Below are 19,213 nucleotides of genomic sequence, written 5' to 3' on the forward strand. Positions count from 1 at the left end.
CTCTTATGTTAAGTATGAGAACACACGTGCAACTAATGTGACATTTTATTGCGGCAACGTTTCGCTCTCCAGGAGCTTTGTCAGGTCAGTACCATTGGCTTGACATGTGTCTTTTTACGTAACATATTGTCGGTAATTCTACCATTATTATTACCACTCTCATGGAACTTTAGAAGTTTGGTCAGACGATCTACCATCTCTTGAGTCCACGGTGGTTTTCACTAATGAAATTCCTCTTCTATTTAGCTGATACATTATCCTCCTGCTGACAATCTTCTCCACTAACCTGGAAAGGATGTACATAAGTGATACTATCCTGTAGTTTAGTCCTTCCTGCCCTCATTCTTAAATATTGGGATTACTTTGACCAATTTTCAGTTATCCGGTAATCGTTTCATCACTGCCGACTTGTTAAAGGTCTTTACTGTGTGTTCACACAGTGCTTCTGCTCCCTCTTATAATTACAACCTTAATTTTTAAAGGGACGGACCGGTAAGCCAGTGAAAGGCCTCGGTCAGATGACCAAAAGCTCCAGCTGCGGGTTATCATATGACTAAGACCCGCGTCAGGAAATACTTGCCTTGTTTCCTGACAAATCTTACCTAACGTAACTTCCCTCCCTCCCTTTGTACCCATGGAAATATGTTGTCAGGCCCTCTCTCTTTTGCAGTAAGACGTGACAACACGCTGTGTGTGTGTGTGTGTGTGTGTGTGTGTGTACCACCTTAACACATGCTACCTAATATTCAGTTAGAAAGTGCAGAACGATTGCGAGTGTCCTAGCAAGTGGCACCAGGATTTACACGCAGCTGACAACGCACCTAGAAAATTGTATCTATATGTTCTGTGGTATTGCAACACGCAACATGTCAGGTACATCTTGCACACTTCTACCTAAATACATTATACACGTTATAATTATTAAGTATGTTTTTTAATGATTTTTAATGAAACTGATAAAGATTATTATTATTATTATTATTATTATTATATGTTTAGAGGAAAGCACTAAATCCGATTGAGCCATACAGCGCCCGGGAAGTGGGAAACAATCGGACTTGATCCATAGAGAAGTTGATTGCAATTCTTTGGATCAAGATTCCTTCACTGGCGGCAAGGCGTCAATCAACCAGGTTGTGATGGCTGTGTCTGCGGGCTGCTAGCAGCCAAAGCCTGGTTGACTAGGCGGTCAACAGAGCAGGCAGCCTGGCCGCAGTCTGCGCTATCTACCTACCTGGAGGTAGGTTGTGGAGGCGGAAGAGACCTGGGAAATTGTCACAGGTAGATTGTCATTAGCGGGACCTGGTCTGAGAGCGTGTAGCGGGGAAGATGATCGCTGAAGGTTACCCGATGATTTAAGGAATCACCGCCCCTACGTCCTGGCCCCAGACCAAGCCTGGTTGATGGTCTGGTCAGTGAGGCAGTTGGTGCTAGCTGCACGCAGTTTACGTAGGCACCACAGCCCGGCTGATCAGGAACTTGTATGCCAGGAGTCTCTTGGCAGTTGCTCTTGTGCTAAAGGAGGGTGTTGAAAAGTCTTGGTCCCTCTGTATTTAAGATGGACTTTCTCATATGCCTACTTTTCAGTGTGCGCGCGTTCTGACCTGTATTTGGTTGTAGGGGTTGAGTGTTAGCTCCTGGCCCCGCCTCACTACCTACCGCTTGCCTGATTAATTCCTGCCTAGCCTCAGGGGAACTATCGTACTTGCTCTTAAAACTATGTATGGAGTCTGCTTCCATCACTTCTTTGTCGAGGTCATTCTACTTCCCGGCCACACTGAAGATGAAGAAATACTTCCTGACATCCCTGTGGCTTATCTATGGCTTTAACTTTCAAATGTACCCTCGAATACCTGTTTCCCGCCTATAAAAGAATAAAGAATAAAGATTTTATACAGTGTGTAATTACAATTTTGATTTGTTAAGTACAAAGAAAGCCACTATCATGCCGGGTTATTTCGGCCAACAGTTTATCCCTTTCTACCTTATCAATTTTTGTGAGTATATTGTAAGAGGTTTAATGTGTTCTCTGGTTGTTGTGTCCTCCAGTGTGGTAAGATCCAGTTCCGTTAGCCGCTGCTCGTATTTTATATGTATTAGTCTGACACTAGCCTGGTGGCATGCCTCTGCACGTTCCACAGTTTCTTAACATGCTTTTACATGTGTGGGTTCTATGTTGGTGCTGTGTACTCGGAGGTGGCCTCTCCCCTGTGTTGTATAACAGGGGTGGAATGACTGAAGGCTACTCTAAGATTAGGTATCAGACTTTAATCTCTCAATAAAGTGTGTGTGTGTACTCACCTATTTGTAGTCACCTTTTTGTGGTTGCAGGGGTCGATTCACAGCTCCTGGCCCCGCCACTTCGCTGGTCACTACTAGGTCCACTCTGCTTCATGAGCTTTGACGTACCTTTCCTTAAAGCTATGTATGGATTCTGCCTTCTCTGCACTCTCCACTTTTTGACAACTCTGTGACAGAAGAAATACTTCATGACATTCCTGTGAGTCATCTAAGTGTTCAACTTCCAGTTGTGACTCCTTGTTGCTGTGTCCCATCTCTGAATAACTGGCCCTATTCATCTTGTCAGTTCCTCTTAGTATTTGTGCGTGCGTGTGCGTGCGTGTGTGTGCGCGCGTGTGTGTGCGCGCGTGTGTGTGCGCGCGTGTGTGCGCGCGCGTGTGTGCGCGTGTGCGCGCGTGTGTGCGCGTGTGTGCGCGTGTGTATGCGTGTGTGTGCGTGCGCGCGCGCGTGTGTGTATACTTACCTAATTATGGTTGCAGGGGTCGAGTCATAACTCCTGGCTTCGCCTCTTTACTGGTCGCCACTAGGTCTACTCTTTCCCTGCTCCATGAGCTTTATCATACCTCATCTTAAAGCTGTGTATAGTACCTGCCTCCACTACCTCACTTTCCAGACTGTTCAATTCCTGACAACTCTATGACTGAAGAAATACTAATAATATCCCTGTGGCTCATCTGAGTCTTCAACTTTTAATTGTGACCCCTTGTTGCTGTGTCCCATATCTGGAACATAATGTCTCTGTCCACCATGTCAATTCCTCTCGGTATTTTGTATGTCGTTATCGTGTCTTCCCTGTCCCTCTTGTCCTCCAGTGTCGTTAGGTCGAGTTCCCTTAACCTCTCCTCGGATGGCATGCCCCTTAGCTCCAGGACTAATCTCGTTGCAAACCTTTTCACTTTCTCTAGTTTCCTGACGTGCTTGGCTAGGTGTGGGTTCCAAACTGGAGCTGCATACTCCAGTATGGACCCGACGTACACAGTGTACAGGGTCTGGAACGACACCTTACTGAGATGTGGGAATGCTGTTCTTAGGTTCGCTAGGCGCCCATATGCTGCAGCAGTTATTTGGTTGATGTGCTCCTCAGGCGATGTGCTGGGTATTATACACACTATAAGATCCTTTTCCTTGAGTGAGGTTTGTAGCCTTTGGCTACAAACCTCATGACTTCATGACTTCATGACTTTGCACTTGGTAGGGTTGAACTCCATGAGTAGGTTGCTGCACCAGGCTTGTAGCCTGTCCAGATCCATGTGTAGTCCTGCCTTTTCCTCCTCCGACTGAATTCTCATTAACTACACATCTGCAAGCAGGGACACTTCTGAGTCTCTTCCTTCCGTTATGTCATTCACATGTACCAGAAACAGCACCGATCCTAGGACTGACCCTGTGGAATCCCGCTCGTCACAGGCACTCACTCTGACACCTCATCACGTACCATGACTCGTTGGTGCCTTCCCGTCAGGTATTCTCTGGCCCATTGCAGTTCTCTCTCATACTTGCCTTGTCCTCCAACTTTTTCACCAATCTCTTGTGTGGAACTGTGTCAAAATCCTTCTTACAGTCCAAGAAAATGCAGTCTACCCACCCCTCTCGTTCTTCTCTTACTGCTGTCACCTTGTCATACAACTCTAGTAGGCTTGTGACACAAGATTTTCTGTCTCTGAATCCGTGCTGGTTGTCGTTTATAAGCTCGTTCCTTTCTAGGTGGTCTACCACTCATCTGATAATTTTCTCCATGACTTTGCATATACATGTCAGTGACACTGGTCTGTAGTTTAATGCTGCGTGTCTGTCTCCTTTTTAAAAATTTGGACTACATTTGCTGTCTTCCATGCCTCAGGTAATCGCCCTGTTTTGATAGAGGTGTTGAAGACTGTTGTTAGTGGTACACAGAGTGCCTCTGCTCTCTCAGGACCCACGGAGAGATGTTATCTAGCCCCATCACCTTTGAGATATCTAGTTTGTTTAGCAGCCTCTTCTCCTCGTTGGTTGTATGTATCGTGTCCAGCACTTGGTGTATCCCACCTCTCCGTCTTTTTGGAGTCCTTTCTATCTCCACTGTGAATACTTCTTTGAATCTCACGTTGAGCTCACATACTTCGAGGTCAGTTCTTGTAAACTCCCCTCCTTCCTTCCTCAGCCTGATTACCTGGTCTTTGTTATTTTCTTCCTGATGTGACTGTACAACAGCTTCGGATCAGACTTGACTTTCACTGTCATTTTCATAATTTGATCCTCCCTTCTTACCTATGCGTATTCATTTCTTGCTCTTCGACTTCTCTCCTTATTCTCCTGGGTCCTTTGCCTTTGATACTTCTTCCATTCTCTAGTGCACTTGGTTTTTGCCTCTCTACACGTTTGGGTGAACCAAGGGCTCATCCTGGCCTTCTCATTTTGTCTGTTTCCCTTGGGTACAAACCTCTTCCTTGCTTCTTTGCATATTGTTGTCACATATTTCATCATATCATGTATTTATTTCCCTGCTATTTCTCTCTCCCACTGAACCTCATGTAGGAAATTCCTCATGCCTGTGCAGTACTCTCTCTTGTAGTTTGGCTTCATTCATCCTGCTCTTCTTGCCTCCCTCTCCATTTGTAGCTCTATTATGTATTTGAAGCTTAGAACCAAGTAATGACTAGCTCCGAGGGGCCTTTCATGTGATGTCCTCAGTATCTGCACTACTCTAGGTGAATATTAGGTCTAGTCTTGCTGGTTCATCCTCTCCCCTCTGTTAGTGTCCCTAATGTGTCGATGCATAAGGTTTTCCAGTACCTCCACGTTTCTGGGCCCTCATGTGGCTCCAGGTTTTCCCAGTCGATTTCTTTGTGATTGAAGGAAACCGTAACCAGTAGCTTTGCGCTGCCCATATGGGCCCTTTTGGCCACTTTAGCCAGTGTGTCAACCATCTCTCTTCTACTCTCATATTCTTGTCCTGGCCTCCTCCTATTCTGTGGTGGGTTATACATCACTGTAATCACCTTGGGACCTTCAGTTTGAAGTGTTCCTAGTATGTAGTCCCTTGCTTCTCCTCTGTCTCCTCTCTCCAACTCTTCAAAATCCCATTGGTTTTTGATGAGCAGTGCCTCTCATCCACCCCACTTGTTCCCTCTGTCTTTCCTCAGGATCTGATATCCATTTGGAAAGATGGCATTAGTTATCATTCCTGAGAGCTTGGTTTCTGCGAGGGCTATGATGTCTGGTGATGCCTCTGTGATTCTTTCGTGCCACTCCTTCCACTTATTCGTTATTCCATCAGTGTTGGTATACCATATATTCAGTTTCCTCTCCAACACTATTCTGGGAGGTTTGTGGGGGTGGGGGTCCTGGCAGGGTGCTATTGGATTTTACTGTGTATTGTGGGGTGGGGGTTGTGAGTGTGGGATGTGGTTTGTGATGAGATAGTGTGTTTGGCTGCGGGGCTCTGAGGGTGGTTGTGTGTGTGCTTGTACACACTACTCCACTCGACTCGGGTTGCTCTCTACTGACTCTAGCCTTGTCTCTCTTTCTTGCCCTTTTGTCTCTGTGTCCTCTCTTTCAGCTGTTGTTGTTCTGTCCTTGTTCTGTCATAGTCTAGGAACACCCTTCAGTATGCTGTTGATTTCCTTAGCCATAGTTTCTCCTGCAGGATCCTGTCTCACACTGTTTCTGTCTTCAAAATCAATTTGACTGGCCGATTTCTTTCCTTCAAGTAACCCCCTGCTCTCTGAAAATTTATAAGCTCAGACATGTCCTCCTCTCCTGTTTGATGATATTTTCAATCTCTTGTTTTTCTTCATGTCATCTTTCATACATTTTCCCTTCACTCTCCTAAAGCCCGTGGATGAAGATTGACCTCTCTCTCTCTCTCTCTCTCTCTCTCTCTCTCTCTCTCTCTCTCTCTCTCTCTCTCTCCTACAACAATTGCTTTTCCCTCCGTATCTCTGGGTCCTGTTTATACATAGCCATCACCTCCTTTATTATTTCTTGTACCTCCTGCGCGTGTGTGTGTGTGTGTGTGTTTTCACCTATATATATTCGCCTATGTGGTTATGTGTGTATTCACCAAGTTGCTCTAGCGAGTTATGTTGATAAATTAGACACATGTGCAACACTTGGGGTATTTTTATTATGGACACGTTTCTCCATACAGGGGCTTCATCAGTCCAATACAATGAAGAATGGTGAGGCTCAGAAGGAGTTTAAGGTAATCAGTCCCTCAGCCTTGAGTCGATGTAAGCAGTCAGTCTTTGCATTGGACTGATAAAGGCACTGTGTGGCAAAACGTTTAGATAATAAAAGTACCCAAGTATTGCACCACAATAAAGATACCCAAGTATTGCACCACAATAAAGATACCCAAGTATTGCACCACAATAAAGATACCCAAGTATTGCACCACAATAAAGATACCCAAGTATTGCACCACAATAAAGATACCCAAGTATTGCACCACAATAAAGATACCCAAGTATTGCACCACAATAAAGATACCCAAGTATTGCACCACAATAAAGATACCCAAGTATTGCACCACAATAAAGATCCGCAAGTATTGTACATGTGTCAAATTTATCAACTTGGTTCTCTGAACCATTTATGTTGACGGGGGTCCTGTCCCCCCCTCGTGACTTACAATATGTTGACGGGGGTCCTGTCCCCCCCTCGTGACTTACAATATGTTGACGGGGGTCCTGTCCCCCCTCGTGACTTACAATATGTTGACGGGGGTCCTGTCCCCCCCTCGTGACTTACAATATGTTGACGGGGGTCCTGTCCCCCCTCGTGACTTACAATATGTTGACGGGGGTCCTGTCCCCCCCTCGTGACTTACAATATGTTGACGGGGGTCCTGTCCCCCCCTCGTGACTTACAATATGTTGACGGGGGTCCTGTCCCCCCCTCGTGACTTACAATATGTTGACGGGGGTCCTGTCCCCCCTCGTCACTTACAATATGTTGACGGGGGTCCTGTCCCCCCTCGTCACTTACAATATGTTGACGGGGGTCCTGTCCCCCCTCGTCACTTACAATATGTTGACGGGGGTCCTGTCCCCCCCTCGTGACTTACAATATGTTGACGGGGGTCCTGTCCCCCCCTCGTGACTTACAATATGTTGACGGGGGTCCTGTCCCCCCCCTCGTGACTTACAATATGTTGACGGGGGTCCTGTCCCCCCTCGTCACTTACAATATGTTGACGGGGGTCCTGTCCCCCCTCGTGACTTACAATATGTTGACGGGGGTCCTGTCCCCCCTCGTGACTTACAATATGTTGACGGGGGTCCTGTCCCCGCCTCGTGACTTACTGTTGCTGGCATTGTCGTCCCAGGTCTCCTGATCCCTGTCATTCCTACTTATGAAAGTGTGTGTTAAGTGTGCCTCTACTACTTCCACATCTAACATGTTATTTACCAGCCTGAGACTGAAGAAAGTATTTCCGAGCATCCCAGTGGCTCATATGTTTCCTTAGCTTTCATCCATGCCCTCTCGCACCTGTGCCTCTCATTTTCAGTTCTTAGAGTATCTTGTATGTCGTAATCATGTGACCCCTGGTCTTCTGTTTCAAGGTTCAGTTCTTTTAGTCTATCCTCATAACTCGCCCCCTCGGCTTTCAGGTCTCTGTACTTTCTTGAATTTTCTTACATTTTTGACCAGGTAGGGTCTTCATGGTGGTACTGCAAGCTCCCTGATGGTACTGACATATGTACTCTGCTGTGCCTTAATTTTCTGAAGGTAGTTTTAAGATTAGATAACCTCGTATATATTGCAAATGTTATTCAAGTTATGTGCATCTCTGACGATATTTTGGCTTTCATGTTATCTGTAATATATTCGTGACGGGTTTGGATAGTTTTTGTACCCTCACACCAGTCCCGGGGCCAGGTTTTTGTGTTAATTGACTGTTCAAACAGTTGATGCTGTTTGTGACTCCTCTGGCTCGCATATCCATCACAGGCTGGTTGATCTGGATATTTCTCCTTGAACGATATTTTTAGACTCTCGCCTCAAGCCTGCTTAACGTTTCCGATCTTCTCTTCCTCTCCCCTGTAACTCCTTGTTTGACAAGTCCTTCTGCAGTCTGTCTTGACCTTGCTCCGTGTTTTATTATTCTCATTAACTTTACATTGGTGTGTGCATCTGTACACGTATGTATGTACATGTCTGTACTTGTGTTTGCAGGGGCCGAGTTAAAGCGACTAGCCCCGCCTCTTATAGACCGGTTTTGCTGATTTCTGGTCTCCAGGACCCCGCCATGTCTGCTCTTGAAGCTGTGTGTAGTGTTGACTCTACCACCTTTTCATATCTCTCTCATTTTGTCACCACCGTAAGACTGAAAAGGTACTTCTCAGCATACCTTTGGCACATCAGTGTATTTGGTGCCATGTGTGTGTCTAGCTTGCCTTTAAAACAGCCTGTCTCTATCAACTTGTCTTGAGTATTTTCTGTATCGTGATTATGTATCCTCTGGTTCTCCTCTCTGCTAATATTGTTAGCTTGTGTTCTTGAGGTCCTCTCGTACTATTTCCCTCAGTTCCGCTACCAATCTCATTGCCATCATCAGTAGTATCTTTATGCTTGACTATGTTCTGGCTCCATACTGGCGCCACATCCATCTACTAGATGTTGTGTATATGGTCTCAAATGAATCTTTTTTTTTCCGCCTCGTTGTATATCAAGGGGCACAATACCGACAAGATGAAGAAGTAGACACATGTGCAACATCTGGGTGTCTTGTAGACGTTTTACCATCCAGTGGTTATATCAGTACAATACATGGGCACAATATGAAGACTTTAGATATGTATACAGAAGAGAGTGGAAGACGAGGTAGTCAGTCCGTCAGTGTGGCAGCAGGTGGTGGGTACCGTGGTTTTGAAGAATCCATAGGTCTTGCGTATACCGTTAAGTATTTACCACGGATATCTACTTCTAGTGACATAAAGAACAAAAAAGCACAATACCGTGATTGGAACAAAGCACAAATAATCCGCACATAGAAACTTATACGACTTTTCCATCCGACTTGGACCATTAAGTAGTCACACACTAATTTTAATGGTGCAAGTCGGACCAAAACGTCGTTAGTTTCTTTCTCCTATGTGCGGGCTAAGAGAGGAAGGTAGTACCTCCGTGGATGACTGAGAGAGGAGGGCAGTACCTCCGTGGATGACTGAGAGAGGAGGGTAGTACCTCCGTGGATGACTGAGAGAGGAGGGTAGTACCTCCGTGGATGACTGAGAGAGGAGGGCAGTACCTCCGTGGATGACTGAGAGAGGAGGGCAGTACCTCCGTGGATGACTGAGAGAGGAGGGTAGTACCTCCGTGGATGACTGAGAGAGGAGGGTAGTACCTCCGTGGATGACTGAGAGAGGAGGGTAGTACCTCCGTGGATGACTGAGAGAGGAGGGCAGTACCTCCGTGGATGACTGAGAGAGGAGGGTAGTACCTCCGTGGATGACTGAGAGAGGAGGGTAGTACCTCCGTGGATGACTGAGAGAGGAGGGTAGTACCTCCGTGGATGACTGAGAGAGGAGGGTAGTACCTCCGTGGATGACTGAGAGAGGAGGGTAGTACCTCCGTGGATGACTGAGAGAGGAGGGTAGTACCTCCGTGGATGACTGAGAGAGGAGGGTAGTACCTCCGTGGATGACTGAGAGAGGAGGGCAGTACCTCCGTGGATGACTGAGAGAGGAGGGTAGTACCTCCGTGGATGACTGAGAGAGGAGGGCAGTACCTCCGTGGATGACTGAGAGAGGAGGGTAGTACCTCCGTGGATGACTGAGAGAGGAGGGCAGTACCTCCGTGGATGACTGAGAGAGGAGGGTAGTACCTCCGTGGATGACTGAGAGAGGAGGGTAGTACCTCCGTGGATGACTGAGAGAGGAGGGTAGTACCTCCGTGGATGACTGAGAGAGGAGGGTAGTACCTCCGTGGATGACTGAGAGAGGAGGGTAGTACCTCCGTGGATGACTGAGAGAGGAGGGTAGTACCTCCGTGGATGACTGAGAGAGGAGGGCAGTACCTCCGTGGATGACTGAGAGAGGAGGGCAGTACCTCCGTGGATGACTGAGAGAGGAGGGTAGTACCTCCGTGGATGACTGAGAGAGGAGGGTAGTACCTCCGTGGATGACTGAGAGAGGAGGGTAGTACCTCCGTGGATGACTGAGAGAGGAGGGCAGTACCTCCGTGGATGACTGAGAGAGGAGGGTAGTACCTCCGTGGATGACTGAGAGAGGAGGGTAGTACCTCCGTGGATGACTGAGAGAGGAGGGTAGTACCTCCGTGGATGACTGAGAGAGGAGGGTAGTACTTCCGTGGATGACTGAGAGAGGAGGGTAGTACCTCCGTGGATGACTGAGAGAGGAAGGTATTACCTCCGTCGATGACTGAGAGGAGGGTAGTACCTCCGTGGATGACTGAGAGAGGAGGGTAGTACCTCCGTGGATGACTGAGAGAGGAGGGCAGTACCTCCGTGGATGACTGAGAGAGGAGGGTAGTACCTCCGTGGATGACTGAGAGAGGAAGGTATTACCTCCGTCGATGACTGAGAGGAGGGTAGTACCTCCGTGGATGACTGAGAGAGGAGGGTAGTACCTCCGTGGATGACTGAGAGAGGAGGGCAGTACCTCCGTGGATGACTGAGAAAGGAGGGTAGTACCTCCGTGGATGACTGAGAGAGGAAGGTAGTACCTCCGTCGATGACTGAGAGAGGAAGGTATTACCTCCGTCGATGACTGAGAGGAGGGCAGTACCTCCGTGGATGACTGAGAGAGGAGGGCAGTACCTCCGTGGATGACTGAGAGAGGAGGGTAGTACCTCCGTGGATGACTGAGAGAGGAAGGTAGTACCTCCGTCGATGACTGAGAGGAGGGCAGTACCTCCGTGGATGACTGAGAGGAGGGCAGTACCTCCGTGGATGACTGAGAGAGGAGGGCAGTACCTCCGTGGATGACTGAGAGAGGAGGGCAGTACCTCCGTGGATGACTGAGAGAGGAGGGCAGTACCTCCGTGGATGACTGAGAGGAGGGCAGTACCTCCGTGGATGACTGAGAGAGGAGGGCAGTACCTCCGTGGATGACTGAGAGAGGAGGGCAGTACCTCCGTGGATGACTGAGAGAGGAGGGCAGTACCTCCGTCGATGACTGAGAGGAGGGCAGTACCTCCGTGGATGACTGAGAGAGGAGGGCAGTACCTCCGTGGATGACTGAGAGAGGAGGGTAGTACCTCCGTGGATGACTGAGAGAGGAAGGTAGTACCTCCGTCGATGACTGAGAGAGGAAGGTATTACCTCCGTCGATGACTGAGAGGAGGGCAGTACCTCCGTGGATGACTGAGAGAGGAGGGTAGTACCTCCGTGGATGACTGAGAGAGGAGGGCAGTACCTCCGTGGATGACTGAGAGGAGGGCAGTACCTCCGTGGATGACTGAGAGAGGAGGGCAGTACCTCCGTGGATGACTGAGAGGAGGGCAGTACCTCCGTGGATGACTGAGAGAGGAGGGCAGTACCTCCGTGGATGACTGAGAGAGGAGGGCAGTACCTCCGTGGATGACTGAGAGAGGAGGGTAGTACCTCCGTGGATGACTGAGAGAGGAGGGTAGTACCTCCGTGGATGACTGAGAGAGGAGGGTAGTACCTCCGTGGATGACTGAGAGAGGAGGGTAGTACTTCCGTGGATGACTGAGAGAGGAGGGCAGTACCTCCGTGGATGACTGAGAGAGGAGGGTAGTACCTCCGTGGATGACTGAGAGAGGAGGGTAGTACCTCCGTGGATGACTGAGAGAGGAAGGTAGTACCTCCGTGGATGACTGAGAGAGGAAGGTATTACCTCCGTCGATGACTGAGAGGAGGGCAGTACCTCCGTGGATGACTGAGAGAGGAGGGTAGTACCTCCGTGGATGACTGAGAGAGGAGGGTAGTACCTCCGTGGATGACTGAGAGAGGAGGGTAGTACCTCCGTGGATGACTGAGAGAGGAGGGTAGTACCTCCGTGGATGACTGAGAGAGGAAGGTAGTACCTCCGTGGATGACTGAGAGAGGAAGGTATTACCTCCGTCGATGACTGAGAGGAGGGCAGTACCTCCGTGGATGACTGAGAGAGGAGGGCAGTACCTCCGTGGATGACTGAGAGAGGAGGGTAGTACCTCCGTGGATGACTGAGAGAGGAGGGTAGTACCTCCGTGGGTGACTGAGAGAGGAAGGTAGTACCTCCGTGGATGACTGAGAGAGGAAGGTATTACCTCCGTCGATGACTGAGAGAGGAGGGCAGTACCTCCGTGGATGACTGAGAGAGGAGGGTAGTACCTCCGTGGATGACTGAGAGAGGAGGGTAGTACCTCCGTGGATGACTGAGAGAGGAGGGTAGTACCTCCGTGGGTGACTGAGAGAGGAGGGCAGTACCTCCGTGGGTGACTGAGAGAGGAAGGTAGTACCTCCGTGGATGACTGAGAGAGGAGGGCAGTACCTCCGTCGATGACTGAGAGAGGAGGGTAGTACCTCCGTGGATGACTGAGAGAGGAGGGTAGTACCTCCGTGGGTGACTGAGAGAGGAGGGTAGTACCTCCGTGGATGACTGAGAGAGGAGGGTAGTACCTCCGTGGGTGACTGAGAGAGGAAGGTAGTACCTCCGTGGATGACTGAGAGAGGAAGGTATTACCTCCGTCGATGACTGAGAGGAGGGTAGTACCTCCGTCGATGACTGAAAGAGGAGGGCAGTACCTCCGTGGATGACTGAGAGAGGAGGGCAGTACCTCCGTGGATGACTGAGAGAGGAGGGTAGTACCTCCGTGGATGACTGAGAGAGGAGGGTAGTACCTCCGTGGGTGACAGAGAGGAGGGTAGTACCTCCGTGGATGACTGAGAGAGGAGGGTAGTACCTCCGTGGATGACTGAGAGAGGAAGGTATTACCTCCGTCGATGACTGAGAGGAGGGTAGTACCTCCGTCGATGACTGAGAGAGGAGGGCAGTACCTCCGTGGATGACTGAGAGAGGAGGGTAGTACCTCCGTGGGTGACTGAGAGAGGAGGGTAGTACCTCCGTGGATGACTGAGAGAGGAGGGTAGTACCTCCGTGGATGACTGAGAGAGGAGGGTAGTACCTCCGTGGGTGACTGAGAGAGGAGGGCAGTACCTCCGTGGGTGACTGAGAGAGGAAGGTAGTACCTCCGTGGATGACTGAGAGAGGAGGGCAGTACCTCCGTCGATGACTGAGAGAGGAGGGTAGTACCTCCGTGGATGACTGAGAGAGGAGGGCAGTACCTCCGTGGATGACTGAGAGAGGAGGGTAGTACCTCCGTGGATGACTGAGAGAGGAGGGTAGTACCTCCGTGGGTGACTGAGAGAGGAGGGTAGTACCTCCGTGGATGACTGAGAGAGGAGGGTAGTACCTCCGTGGGTGACTGAGAGAGGAAGGTAGTACCTCCGTGGATGACTGAGAGAGGAAGGTATTACCTCCGTCGATGACTGAGAGGAGGGTAGTACCTCCGTGGATGACTGAAAGAGGAGGGCAGTACCTCCGTGGATGACTGAGAGAGGAGGGCAGTACCTCCGTGGATGACTGAGAGAGGAGGGTAGTACCTCCGTGGATGACAGAGAGGAGGGTAGTACCTCCGTGGATGACTGAGAGAGGAGGGTAGTACCTCCGTGGATGACTGAGAGAGGAAGGTATTACCTCCGTCGATGACTGAGAGGAGGGTAGTACCTCCGTCGATGACTGAGAGAGGAGGGCAGTACCTCCGTGGATGACTGAGAGAGGAGGGTAGTACCTCCGTGGGTGACTGAGAGAGGAGGGTAGTACCTCCGTGGATGACTGAGAGAGGAGGGTAGTACCTCCGTGGATGACTGAGAGAGGAAGGTAGTACCTCCGTGGATGACTGAGAGAGGAAGGTATTACCTCCGTCGATGACTGAGAGGAGGGTAGTACCTCCGTCGATGACTGAGAGAGGAGGGCAGTACCTCCGTGGATGACTGAGAGAGGAGGGTAGTACCTCCGTGGATGACTGAGAGAGGAGGGTAGTACCTCCGTGGATGACTGAGAGAGGAGGGTAGTACCTCCGTGGATGACTGAGAGAGGAGGGTAGTACCTCCGTGGATGACTGAGAGAGGAGGGTAGTACCTCCGTGGATGACTGAGAGAGGAGGGTAGTACCTCCGTGGATGACTGAGAGAGGAGGGTAGTACCTCCGTGGATGACTGAGAGAGGAGGGTAGTACCTCCGTGGATGACTGAGAGAGGAGGGTAGTACCTCCGTGGATGACTGAGAGAGGAGGGTAGTACCTCCGTGGATGACTGTCATCCTATTACTTACGCTTAATACACATTGGATGAGAGAAGTGGTCTTCCAGGATGGTTGCTGTCTACCAGTCTACTGTCTGCTTCATGCACAGGCGAGAGGAGGGTAGTGGTTCCTGGATGGTTGTCTGCCTGTCTTTGTTTATTACACAGGCGAGAGGAGGGTAGTGGTTCCTGGATGGTTGTCTGCCTGTCTTTGTTTATTACACAGGCGAGAGGAGGGTAGTGGTCCCTGGATGGTTGTCTGCCAGTCTGTGTTTAATACACAGGAGAGAGGAAGGTAGTGGTTCCGGGATGAGTATCTACCAGTCTGTGTTTATTACACAGGCTAGAGGAGGGTAGTGGTCCCTGGATGGTTGTCTGCCTGTTTGTGTTTATTACACAGGTTAGAGGAGGGTAGTGGTCCCTGGATGGTTGTCTGCCTGTTTGTGTTTATTACACAGGTTAGAGGAGGGTAGTGGTCCCTGGATGGTTGTTTGCTTGTCTGTGTTTATTACACAGGCGAGAGGAGGGTAGTGGTCTCCAGCTCTAGTTTTCATTTTTTTTTTTTTTTGTAAATTGAGTCTGGCCGCTGTGTTGGTTTCCCACTTGCAGCACCAGGGCCAGACTCTTGGAGCATTATTTACAAAGAAATGTAAACTATCCAAATTCTTAAATATGTTCTCACTGGAGCGGAGTAGAGAGAGATACAAGATAATATATGCGGAAAGTACTTGAGGGCCATGTCACAAATCTGCACGCTGCCATAACAACGCACTTGAGAGATATGGAAGGAAGTGCAACATAAACCCAGTGAAAAGCAGGGGTGTAGCGGGCACAGTGAGAACATTATATCAATGTCCGTGGCCCCAGACCATGCAACATCTTACCAGAAGATATCAGAAGCACTGCTGGGCCAAGTGTAGAAGTCTTCAAAAGGAAATGCGCTGTATAGCCCTTGTGGCTTAGCGCTTCTTTTTGATTATAATAATAATTCAAAAGGAAATTGGACAAGTATCTTCACTAGGTGCCAGATCAGTCAGGCTGTGGTAGATATTCGGGTCAGCGGACCTCCGGCAGCAACAGCCAGGTTGACTAGACAAGCAGTAGACGAACCTGGGCCAAGGCCGGGCTGTGGGAGTACAAAAATCTTTTGGAGCTCATCAAAGGGAAAATAAAGTTATACCACTATCACAAGCACTCGACATACTTTGAAGAGTTTATATTTAGGCGAAATCCCAGAGGTCCTAAAAAGTAGTCATGACTCCCTGCACGAAGAAGGCAGTAGAGCCCTGGCAGGCAACTACAGGCCCGTCACACTAACATCACACATCATAAAAATCTTTGAGATCACGCTAGAACGTCAAGTTACATATTTTATGGAAAAAAAATTATCTGCATAACCCAAGTCAGCATGAAAGGCAGCATGGAGATCATTCTTGTCAATTATGACAAATTACTGAGGCTTCTGAAAAATCCCACAATGCAGATGCACACGGACTTCAGTAATTCATTTGACAAATGGGCTAGAGTGATAGTACATAAAATTAGATTAATGGGTTTAACATGAAATGTAGGCAAATGTATTTGCAATTTCCTATTGAAGAGAACACAAAGTAGCAGTAAGTAATGTGAAATTAAGCCTCAGCAATGTTAAAAGCTCAGTACTCCAAGGCACTGTTTCTCATTCTTGAAATATAGGTAAACACACAAACTACAGCTGTGTGTCATCCTCTGCTGGGGACACAAAAATTAACATGATATTCAATGGGAACGAATTCTTATTGCTCGAATATGGGAAAGAATGTGGACGTCAGAAGGGCCTGGTCCCAAATCTGCACACTGCCATAATAACGTACAATAGTGAGAGATAAGGGACGAAGTGTAAAATAGTCCCAGTAAAAAGCAGGGAAGCCACGGGCACAGTAAGAGGATACTGTGTCAACATCCGTGGGCCTAAACTAGTCAACCTGTTACCAGCAGATATCGGAAATATTGCTGGAACCAGTGTAGAAGTCTTCACGAAGAAACTGGCTCATTTCCTCTGTACCGTGACAAATCAGGCAGGCTATGATGGATATGTGGGCCGGCAGGCTGCCAACAGGAACAGCCTGGTAAACCAGGAAATCAGAAGAGAGGCCTGATCCAAGGCCGGAAAATTCCTGAAACAGATGAAAAGTAAATCATAGGTAAAAAAAAAAAAAAAGTCTACTCCTGTATTTCACATACGCACGAGAAGGTAATGATCTCCCTGGATGGTTCGTGTCTACCAACCTACAAGCAGTATTGAGTATACTGAACGCAAGCGAGCAGCGCTGTATGACCCTTGTGGGTTTAGGGCTTGGTTGTTGATTATAATAAAGCGAGCGAGGTGTGTGTGTGTGTTGTGGTAGGTCTGCATGACGAGTGTGTGAATCAGGAAGTGCGAGGGCGGCGGTTGTGGGAATTGTATGTTGCAAGTTTGAGAAAGTGAGTGTGACCAGTGTTGTATTGGGCCCTGTTGTGTGGTAGTGTTCTTTGTTGAGATGCGTTGTATTGACCTGTGTTGTGCTTTGCTTGTGTTGACTGGAACCTGTGTGCCATCTGTGAGTGCAGCCATCACTACTGCCTGTTGCAAACGTTGACCAACCTCGTAATGTTGCTTTCTTAGGAAAGGATGCTGGAGGGAGGGAGAAAGTGGGTGTTGACGAGAGGGAGAATTACTGGATGGGGGAGTAGGTAGGGAGGGAGGAAGAAGTGGTGGAAGGAAAGAACTGAAGTAGAGGGAGTGAGTCTAAGGAAGGCAGGGAAGATGCTTGTGGTTTAGGGATGGAGGCTGCGGAACTCTTCCCCATCTCCTACACCGCCACCAGAAGGTAATACGTCTTTAAATTAACATTATTAGGTACATAGATATCTCTTACCTAACACTTGAATACCTCAGGCAAGTGCTGGAGTTTTTTGACACGGGATATTAAACTACAGAAGGACTGGAATTTTCTAACAAATATTTCCCTGGATGCGACACACTAGCTTGACACACAAGTAACTGTTTTTACTGTTAAATGGGGAGAGGCAGCAAGGGGTGTAAGAAAACTTGTTCATATGTTTCTTTGTGATTATTAATGGAATGCTCGCACAGGTGAACTACGTGGCAGTATGGTGTTGAGATTGAGGGAGGGAGAGCAAGTGAAGCTAGGTATGGAGGAGTCCCTCACATTGTCTACACTTCCATACACTGTCTCCTTCATCCTCACTCCTTCCACATTCATCTTTGTACTCGTCTAGTTGTACTTGTATTGGTTGAATCATAGCTCGACCCATGCTTCAAAACTAGAATATTCTTATATAGCCCCATGTAAGGTTGGTGAAACTGATGTGCTGGAGAATACGTATATCGAAAATTTTCATTATCTATATGAATTCAAACACTCAGTCTGTTGGGAAATCTTAAATACTCTGAGTTATTCTCCCTGAAGTTCAAGTGAGGAAGATATAAAATAATTTACACTTGAAAATACTGGATGGACTCCTTCCAAATCTGTACGCTGAAATAACCAGTTACTGAGAGAGAGAGAGAGAGAGAGAGAGAGAGAGAGAGAGAGAGAGAGAGAGAGAGAGAGAGAGAGAGAGAGAGAGTTAACATACAAAATGTTCCCACTGAAAAGCTGTAAATACACTAAAGGAAAATTTAATTCATGGTATGACTTAACAAATCTTCGAGGACAATTGAGTTCCACAAGTCCGAGCTTTGCTCGGACTTGTGGAATCCAATTGCCCAGGAACCCAGGTCTGGGACCAGTTCGCGAGACCTGTGACCCCCAGAACTGTGCTCTCTCGCTTTAGAATATTGTGCAGTGCTTATGGCTTCGTTCAGGGCGTGAGAAATAGAGTTGGAATAGATAGAGATCATTTACACCCTGCACAGTGCCTATAAAAAATTTAAATTACTGTGAACGTCTCAAACTCCCCTAATATGTTGTCATTGGAGCGGAGGAGAGAGAGACATGATAATATATACGTGGAAAGAACGTGAAGGTCTGGTTCCAGATCTGCACACTGCCATAACAACTTATTGAAGTGAGAGACAGATGGGTGGATGTGTACATTAAACCCAGTGAAAAGCAGAGGCACCGTAGGCACAATAAGAGAACATTGTATCAACATCCGTAGTTCCAGGTTGTTCAACATATTGCCAGAAGATGTTAGAAACTGCTGGGACAAGTGTAGAAGTCATCAAGAGAAAACTGGACAAGTATCTCCACCAAGTGCCAGATGGGCCACCAGTAGAAACAGCCTGGCTGACCAGGCAAGTAGCAGACAAGTCTGGCCCAAGGCCGGGCTTCGGGAGTAGTAAAACTGGATATTCATCAAAGGTATATGAAAGGTAAACTACAGATAAACTAGCGGTTTACAAGAAGGAACATTAGTTGCTCTCAGACTCTCAAGGACCCCCATGGAAATAGATCACTTTGACTTTTTTTTTTTAGGGGGGGGGGAAAGGGAGGGGAGGGGTTATCCTGGGTAAGTTACACTGTGTACGATAATTGTACGTATGTGTACATGTACCTAAATAAACCCATTTACTAATCCAGCCGTCCGCCTCCAAATTCCAGCGTCTGTATTATTCGACAATTTTCCTTTTTTACATAACTGGGTGTTGGAAAATTGTCATATACAGTAGAAC

At 48.1% G+C, this 19,213-nt stretch overlaps 1 protein-coding gene across 6 annotated transcripts in view; it reads left to right on the forward strand.

Moving 5' to 3' along the window:
* The window catches only part of LOC128693051 (PTB domain-containing engulfment adapter protein 1), a 325,835-nt gene that overhangs the window by 39,699 nt on the left and 266,923 nt on the right, over positions 1-19,213 (forward strand). The window lies entirely within an intron of this gene.

The sequence above is a fragment of the Cherax quadricarinatus genome, chromosome 38 (genome assembly GCF_038502225.1).
Source record: "Cherax quadricarinatus isolate ZL_2023a chromosome 38, ASM3850222v1, whole genome shotgun sequence".
NCBI classification, from domain to species: Eukaryota; Metazoa; Arthropoda; class Malacostraca; order Decapoda; family Parastacidae; genus Cherax; species Cherax quadricarinatus.